Source organism: Grus americana, unplaced genomic scaffold (assembly GCF_028858705.1).
Source record: "Grus americana isolate bGruAme1 unplaced genomic scaffold, bGruAme1.mat scaffold_544, whole genome shotgun sequence".
NCBI lineage: Eukaryota > Metazoa > Chordata > Aves > Gruiformes > Gruidae > Grus > Grus americana.
The window spans coordinates 29,243-37,884 of NW_026561787.1; the positions used below are offsets into that span (position 1 = coordinate 29,243).

General features: G+C 50.4%; 1 long non-coding RNA gene across 1 annotated transcript; it reads right to left on the reverse strand.

Annotated features, from left to right (window-relative positions):
* Positions 1-4,367: 4,367 nt before the first annotated feature.
* Positions 4,368-4,988, reverse strand: LOC129200822 (uncharacterized). Its single transcript, XR_008575112.1, has 3 exons — positions 4,871-4,988; positions 4,659-4,715; positions 4,368-4,472 (listed from the first exon to the last, which is right to left on the reverse strand). It is a non-coding gene; the product is annotated as an uncharacterized LOC129200822 (long non-coding RNA).
* Positions 4,989-8,642: the final 3,654 nt, after the last annotated feature.

Consider the following 8,642-nt stretch of genomic DNA (forward strand, 5'->3'; position numbering starts at 1 on the left):
CATGGTGAAGCAGGCTGTCCCCCTGCAGCCCATGGAGGAAGGATGAGGGGGTGTAGAGAGTCCACCTGCAGCCCGTGGAGGACCCCACGCTGGAGCAGGTGGAGGCACCTGAAGGAGACTGTGGCCCTGTGGGAAGCCCATGCTGGAGCAAGCTCCTGGCAGGACCTGTGGACCCGTGGAGAGAGGAGCCCACGCCAGAGCAGGTTTGCTGGCAGGACTTGTGACCCCGTGGGGGACCCCACGCTGGAGCAGTCTGCTCCTGAAGGTCTGCACCCCGTGGGAGAGACTCACGTTGGAGCAGTTGGTGAAGGACTGTCTCCTGTGAGAGGGACTCCTCCATGCTGGATCAGGGGAACGATGAGAGGAGTCCTCCCCCTGAGGAGGAAGAAGCGGCAGAAACAACGTGTGATGAACTGACCGTAACCCCCATTCCCCGTCCCCCTGTGCTGCTGAGGGGGGGCAGAGGTTGAAGCCAGGAGTGAAGTTGAGCCCGGGAAGATGGGAGGGGTGGGGGCAGGTGTTTTCAGATTTGATTTTATTTTCTCATTCCTCTACTCTGTTTCGCTTAGTAATAAGTTACATGAATTTCCTCTCTAAGTTCAGTCTCTTATGCTCGTGACAATAACTAGTGAGTGATCTCTCCCTGTCCTTATCTCGACCCAGAAGCTTTTTGTTATACTTTTTCTCCCCTGTTTGGCGAACGAGGGGAGTGGTAGATCGGCTCTGGTGGGCACCTGGCCCCCAGCCAGGGTCAATCCACCACACTGTTGCATAGGAAAAGTGTGAAGTCCAAGAAAATAGTTTTCTAGCACTGAAGTCAGTGGGCTGTCACCAGTTTCCAGGCTGCGCTCTTGACTCCCGAGTTTCATGCTGAGCAGAACTGGTTAGAGTTTGTCCATGAAATAGATTCCTCAGAGCAAGCAGATTGACCAAAACCACGAACAGTTTAGAGGAAAGCGAATTTGACAAGTTTTGCCAGGAGAAAAGGGGGAAAAAATGGCAGCAGATGATCAAGAGGTGACAAGGCTTTCTTATTAGCCAGAGGTGAAAGGATGATCTTATGTTCTGTGGATTACTTGTAGGTTATATTGGAAATCAGAGGAAACCTGTTTGTATCTTTAGCTCTGCTCTCCCATCCCCATGAAACCCTCGGACGGTCACTTTCTCTCCTTACCTCTGGAATGGTAAATCAGGGCTGTCGACCCCCCAGCTCCAGTGGCCCTTCAGTTCGTGGTGGCAGATCCAGAGCAGAGAAAGAAGAGGGCGAGCAGCTCACTCGCAGGAAGGGACTCCAGTGGCGGCAGGAAGACAGCCAGGCTTTGTGCGTCGGGCGTTGTGCTTCAGGCTGCTTGCCCATGTGCTGTAGATTGCAAAGGACCTGCGAGAGACAGGGAATAGCCATGAGGCTGAATTTGGGGCAGGACTAGGGGCAGGAGTTACTGCCACTTCCCAGCCTTGCACTGGTACCTGGCACAAGGCTGCCTGTCCATTCAGTGACACTTGGGGCCAAGGTGGCCCTGGATGCTGAGGCAGGGGTGAGACAAGTGTCAGGAGATGCTCCTGGTGGCAAAACCTGACGCAGAACTCAGAGCAGTCGTTCCCAAGCTGTCATGCCTTACAGCTTGCTGCTGCTGCTGCTGCTGCTGCTCTAGACCTGGGAAAGGCCAAATATGCATCCAACAGCTGGTCTGTCTCACCCCTATCATCAGTCTACCAAAAGTAACCACGTCACCTTCTGCCATGCAAAGTGGTGCTGTGGCCGCATAGCACCTTTGAAACACCTGACACCAGCCAGCCCACAATTCCTGCAGACACCTCCCAACCAAAACCGGGCAGGGGCAGCAGTCTTTCCCCCCAAGTGAGTTCCTTTTGTGGGAGTCACTAGCAAGCTCTTTTGCTGCTCCTTCACAACATACCTTTCTGCAAAGGTTTTTGATGACCAAACTCCAGGCAGGCACTGCTCTCTAGAAGCACCAAATCTCTCACGGTAATTGTTTCTTCTCCAGGAGGCCACCAGACTTGAGGTCCCCCAAGATTTAGGCCTTCTTTCCCATCCCAGTGACTGGTTTGAATTAACTTCCTCTATTGTTTTCGTCGGTTTGTTTGGGTTTCTTTAAGGTCCAAGTCTCCCTGCAGTGCTTCTCCCACACTGCCTCCTGCTCTCACTCATTTAGTCGTTCCCACTCTCGTTCCCACTCGCGATCGCCACCGTATCCAAGAAGAGGCGAAGGGAAGAGTCGTAACAATCGTTGCAGGTCAAGGTCAGATGGTTATCACCGTTCAAGGGCAAGGGCACCCCCATCCAGAAGATAGCGTTCACGCTCAAGGTCTCCAGTACTTAGAGAACAGTCTTCCACTAAATGGACTCTACCTCAAGGGGAAGAAGAAAGGCAGCATTTTAGCAGATACAGAGAAATTCCACCTGAATTCATTTATGTTCTTAGTTCATCTTCATATCATCTCTATCAAAAATTTCTGAACTTGTCCATGCTCTTTAAGTTGGAAAAAAGCACACAGCATCCATTAGCTTCTCTCAGTGTTTAGCTATAGTCTCTAACATTTTCAGAGCAGAGCTATGCTGTAAAACAGTAAAACAGTCCAATGAAATGGAAGCACCGACTGCAAATGTGACGTTCATGTAACTCAGTTGGGCTAATAGTGGGATGTTCAGATAAGCGTACTGTGCTGACTGGCAGAGCAGATGAGAAACTGCCTTACTGTAACTCAAATCTTAAAGCGATTCAAAGAAAAAAACCCCACAACAATTTAAAAGATTTAAAAGACCTTACTTGCTGCCCTGATATTGCTCATTTATATCACTTATCAGTATTTGCTTAAAGCTTGCGGCTGGAGAATGAAACGTTCTCGCTAACCCTGATTTTAAGGCTGCAGTGTAATATTATACAATTAAGGTGTTAAAAAAAGTTCATTCGGCTAATTTTCTGCACTTTCTGTTCTTTCTCCGACATACGTGCTAAGGCTGTACAGACTGATGTGCGTCTGGGAGAGCTGAGGGAGGATCAGCAGCAGGCAGTTAGCCCTAAATGCAATGGAACAATACAGTCTCTCTCACTATTGCCACGCACAAACTACTTGAAATCTCACATCTACACCCCCTCAGCTCCCAAATGTCCCCTATACAATTTGTTCCTCCATTTTCCTCAGATGGGCCTGAAGGAGAGGGAAAATAAAAAGTTAATTCAGTCTCAGTAACTGAGATGATTTTCTTTTACTTGAGTGTGCAAAATCATTTGGAAGGCAGTAAAAAAGTCTTCCAAATCTTTCTTCTCATGCCACAGACTTGTTTTGCACAGAACTGCATAAGCAGCGGTGGTTCCCATGGCCGTCTCCTCCTGGAGATAACAGGAATGGAAACCAAAGCTCTCACCCTGCCTGAGCAACAGTGATATGCAAAAGAAGAGCTGTAACACGGTCCTCAAACTGCCACGTTCCTGCAGCACTGACTTGGGAGATCCTCTCAGCTTTGCATCACCCGTAAGCTACGCTGACGCTGCTACAGAGGGGCGTCCTTCCCAGCACCAAGCAGTTGCCCTTGGGAAAGACATGCTTGCTTCTTCTCTCCCTCTCCAAGCCCCCAAGCTGAATTCCCAGTGCTAGTGTCTTTTGAAAACAAATGGCAACCAAGCAGCCACCTGGAGCAAAACCAGATGGAAGAGGCTTGCTATGAAGCCGACATCAGGAGCTTCCCTATCTCGCAGCTCAGTCCACGGGCCACGTGCTCAGTAGGGACGTACCCTCCAGATGACTGGGTTCTCTGTGGGTCACTTTGAGACTTCTCAAATCAACAAGGAACTCTTTCCTTGCCAATTACAAATCTCTCTTACACCAAGGTATGTGTGAGCAGAACAGCAGGGACAGAACACTTTGTCCTAAGTTTCTGAAATTCTTGCTGCACAGGGTAGAAACTCCTGATGTGGCTCAGGCCAAGCTGGGTTGAGCACTGGAAACCCCCGAGCTTGGGCAGCACCGTGTCTACTAGGAAGCAGGTGAAGTTATGCAGAGGGGAACCCCACAACTATGCTGAGGTGGCTTCTTGGTACCAAGGCACTCGTGTGACTTTTTTACTCCACGGCAATGGAAACACAGCCTCTGATTTTTCAAAAAGGAATGAGTAAGGGAAACTAATTAGCCTAGACCAATTTTAAAACAGAACGTATAACTTGGCAACACTTGAGTCAGGCCGCACAAACTCAGGCTTCGCCTCTCTCATGCTCCAGTACGAAAGAAAACAATTAGTAAAAGAGTTGGAATGTAGAAACAGGATAAGAGAAGCCGTAAATTAGGGAACAGTCCTTGGGTATGAACTAGAAAAAAGACACAAAGTTTGAGGCACCCTGATAAAGGGGGCCCGATATGCCAACAAGCCTGGGACCATCTGGGCAGGACGGATAACGAGGTTGCTGAGCTTGCAAAACGGAGATCACGAAGAAGAGGTCACCCAACTGTGTACGCTGAAGAAGAGGAGAAAGAGGAAGATTTGAGGAGGACGACCCCTGACGACCACCTGAGAAAGAAACTGCGCAGGCGTGTCAGGACATTAGCATATATTCAGGAGTTCCCGGAATAATAATGAATATGTATTACATTTATCAGAAACCTGATGAATATGTAACTCTTTTGTAATATAAATCACGTACAATTTGTGCCTCGTCGAGACGCACACTCGTGGAAATATCCCCGTGTGACTCCCAGCACTGCAATAAAGGATACCTGCTTAACAGTCACATTGGCTATGGAGTGAATTTTTTTTGATTCAGGAGTTAAAACGTACCAATACATTGATGATATATCGGTGGGGGGTCCCATGCCACTGCAGTGGGACAAACCCAAAAGGAAAATAATTACTCACCTGGAAAGTTGAGAACTTCAGGTTCAGGCAGAAAAGGTACAACTCCCCTCCGCTGAGGTGAAGTTCTTAGGCAGCTGGTGGAAAGGAGGAGCCGTGTGTATTCCAACAAAACCTTGGCCACCTTACAACAGAGAGAAAGCCCAGAAAACAAAAAGGAGCTGCAACATACCCTAGGCTTGCTGGTATGCTGGAGGAAGCACAGTCCGGATTTCTCTGCCACAGCTCGTCCCCTGTACAATCTAACGTGCAAAAGAGCTTCCTGGGATTGGACCCCTCTTCATGAGGAAGCCCCAAAATTACTGGGTTTTGAAGCAGGGGCATAGCAAGCTTTGGGCCCAGCACACCCCACAGATCCGCTCCAGGTGGAACGGGGTTTTGCCCTTCCTGGGGCATCTCTACACGTGTGGCAGCGTGCAATGGAGGCTTTCACTCAGGCAGCTTCAAAGCTGCAGAAAAGCGATACTGGGTCTGGGAGAAAGGCCTCTTCATGGTCAGTCTAGCCTTGCAGGAGGCTGAAAGAATGCTACGGCAACAATCCCTCACCCTAGGAGGGCCCTTTAATGCCCTGAGGCCAAGGCCAAGCCCATCAGCACCTCTGTGATAACATATTTAAAAAGGAAAAAAAAACAGTTAGAAAGGGAGCTTTTGCAGCCAGAAAGAGGAGTGAGAAGATGTAAGAAACTCTGCAGACACCCAGGTCAGTGCAGAAGGAGGGGCAGGAGGTGCTCCAGGCACCAGAGCAGAGATCCCCCTGCCGCCCGTGGTGAAGACCATGGTGAAGCAGGCTGTCCCCCTGCAGCCCATGGAGGAAGGATGAGGGGGTGTAGAGATTCCACCTGCAGCCCATGGAGGACCCCACGCCGGAGCAGGTGGAGGCACCTGAAGGAGGCTGTGGCCTGTGGGAAGCCCACACTGGAGCAAGTTCCTGGCAGGACCTGTGGACCCGTGGAGAGAGGAGCCCACGCCAGAGCAGGTTTGCTGGCAGGACTTGTGACCCCGTGGGGGACCCACGCTGGAGCAGTCTGCTCCTGAAGGTCTGCACCCCGTGGGAGAGAGACTCACATTGGAGAAGTTGGTGAAGGACTGTCTCCCGTGAGAGGGACTCCTCCATGCTGGAGCAGGGGAACGATGAGAGGAGTCCTCCCCCTGAGGAGGAAGAAGCAGCAGAAACAACATGTGATGAACTGACCGTAACCCCCATTCCCCGTCCCCCTGTGCTGCTGAGGGGGGGCAGAGGTTGAAGCCAGGAGTGAAGTTGAGCCCGGGAAGATGGGACGGGTGGGGGCAGGTGTTTTAAGATTTGATTTTATTTCTCATTCCTCTCCTCTGTTTTGCTTAGTAATAAATTAGATGAATTTCCTCTCTAAGTTCAGTGTGTTTTGCTCGTGATGACAATTAGTGAGTGATCTCTCCCTGTCCTTATCTCGACCCAGAAGCTTTTTGTTATACTTTTTCTCTCTCCTGTTTGGTGAACGAGGGACATGATAGAGTGGCTCTGGTGGGCACCTGGCCCCCAGCCAGGGTCAACCCACCACAATGCGACATACCTTTGTAGGCAATGGTATCTCTCTCAATGCACATGGACTTGCAGTGGTTTCTGTAGGTGTCTGTGTATTTGGTTTCTGTACCCGCATGAGTCATTCTTTCGCTAGCTGAAAGGGTATCTCTAATGGTCTCTGTACTACTAATGGTGTCAGTATTGGTGTGCCTGTCGGTACTGGTATCGTGGTCTCGGTACTGGTATCAGGGTCTATAATGGTATCTCCAACTGTTTGTATTTTGTGCCGATATCTCAAATTGTATCAGCATATTTAATGGGTGCCTGTGCCTGTAATGATGTAGATAGCTGTGATGGCATTTGTGATGCATTTCCCTCTGCAATGGTATTTGCATCTGCAATTGTCTCTGCATCTGCCGTCGTCTCTGCATCTGCAGGCGTCTCCACCTGCTATGGGATCTGCATTGATATCTGCATCTGCCATGCTATCTGCACGAGTATCTGCAACGGTATCTGCATCTGCAATGGCATCCTAAATGTTTCCTCCACCTGCAATGGCATCTGCAAAGTTTAATGGCACCTCTAGCCGTACTGGTATCACGAGCTGGAGCTGTAGGTGTAATGGAGTGTGTGTGCTTGTGCCTGGGAGTGTACTTGTATCTGCAGTTGTGAGCATGATGGTGTCTGTGACTCTGATTGTATCTATGCTTGTACATATGTTATGCCTGTATCTGCACTTGAATGAGTGTGTGCCCTTAATTAGAATGGTGCCTGTGTGCTGGTTTTAGCTGGGACAGAGTTAATTTTCCTCCTGGGAGCTCATCTGGTGCGATGTTTTGGATTTGTTATTCCAACAGTGTTGATAACACAGGGATGTTTTACTTCTTGCTGAACAGTTCTCACATAGCATCGAGGCCTTCTCTGCTTCTCATAGTGCCCTGCGGTGAGCAGGCTGGGGGTGCAGAAGACGTCAGGAGGGGACACAGCTGGGACCGCTGACCCCAGCTGACCAAAGGCATATTCCATACCATCTGATGTTGTGCTCAGAAATTAAATGGGGGAGGGGGTATTTGCAGGGGGCTGCGGTTTCTCAGGTCCTGGCTGAGAATCAATCAGTTGGTGCTGAGCAGTTGGGGGGTTTTTGCATCACGAACTTTTCTTGGGTTTGCTTTTCTCCCATTTTGTTTTGGTTTTTTTCCTATTTTTCTTCATATTAAACTGTCTTTATGTCAACTCAAGAGTTGGTGAGGTGACTCTGAGGGAATTAGCTGGGAAGACAAATGTCATAGCCTCGAACATACCCCTCCCCACCCCTCAATCCTTCTTCCCCAGCTTTTGCTGCGGAGCATGACAACATATGGTATGGAATAGTCCTTTGGTCTGTTGGGGTCAGCTGTCCCAGCTATGTCCCCTCGCAGCTTCTTGCCCTTCTTGGCCTACTCACTGGTGGGTCAGAGCGAGGAACAAAGAAGCCCTTGACACTCTCCAAGCACTGTTCAGCAAGAGCTGAAACAGCCGCGTTTTGTGAGGACCGATTTGGTCACAAACGCAAAGCACAGCATATGGGCTGCTTTGAAGAAAAGTAATGCCATCCCAGCCAAAACCAGTACAGTGAAGCATGTGCTCCTCCTACCAGGAGAGTGACGCAGAGCAGAGAGTGTTTGGTAACAGGGGAGGGGCTGTTTTATCCCACAGGCCTTCAATCCCATCTCTGGAAAACAGCCCGACCACAGCCAACCCCAAAACCCCGCCTGCCCGGACAGGCTCTCAGTAGCAGAGACATGTTGGTGCGGGGACAGATGCAATTTTTGGAAAAGGGCTGAGAAGAGAGGGGGTGGCTGTCACCTGTCTCCCCAGCTGTGCCATCTCCCTGCTGCTGTCATAATGGACCTCCAAATGACATGGGCTGATGTCACAAGGGGATGCAGCGCATCACAGGGAGGTGTCCCCTGTGGTACCACAGCAGTGCCGGCACTCGCCAGTGAGGCCTGAGCACTGCTGGGCACTCCTCAGCGACTCCCACCACTGCCCTTGGGAGCTGCTCTGCAGCTGGGAGCAGGGTCAGGAGGCAGCAGGGATGCACTGGGGGACCCTCGCTGTTACGGCTGCAGGAGCTTGTGTTCTGCACAGTGATTATCCCTGGTGAGAAGGCAGCAGCCACCCTCTGCTTTCACCCTCCGCTTTCACCCTCCAGGTCTACGGGATCATGGTTTGCATGCTCCCTGTTCCTTGGAAAGGGCTGGGAGAAGGGTGGGGGACAACGTGAGCTTGAGA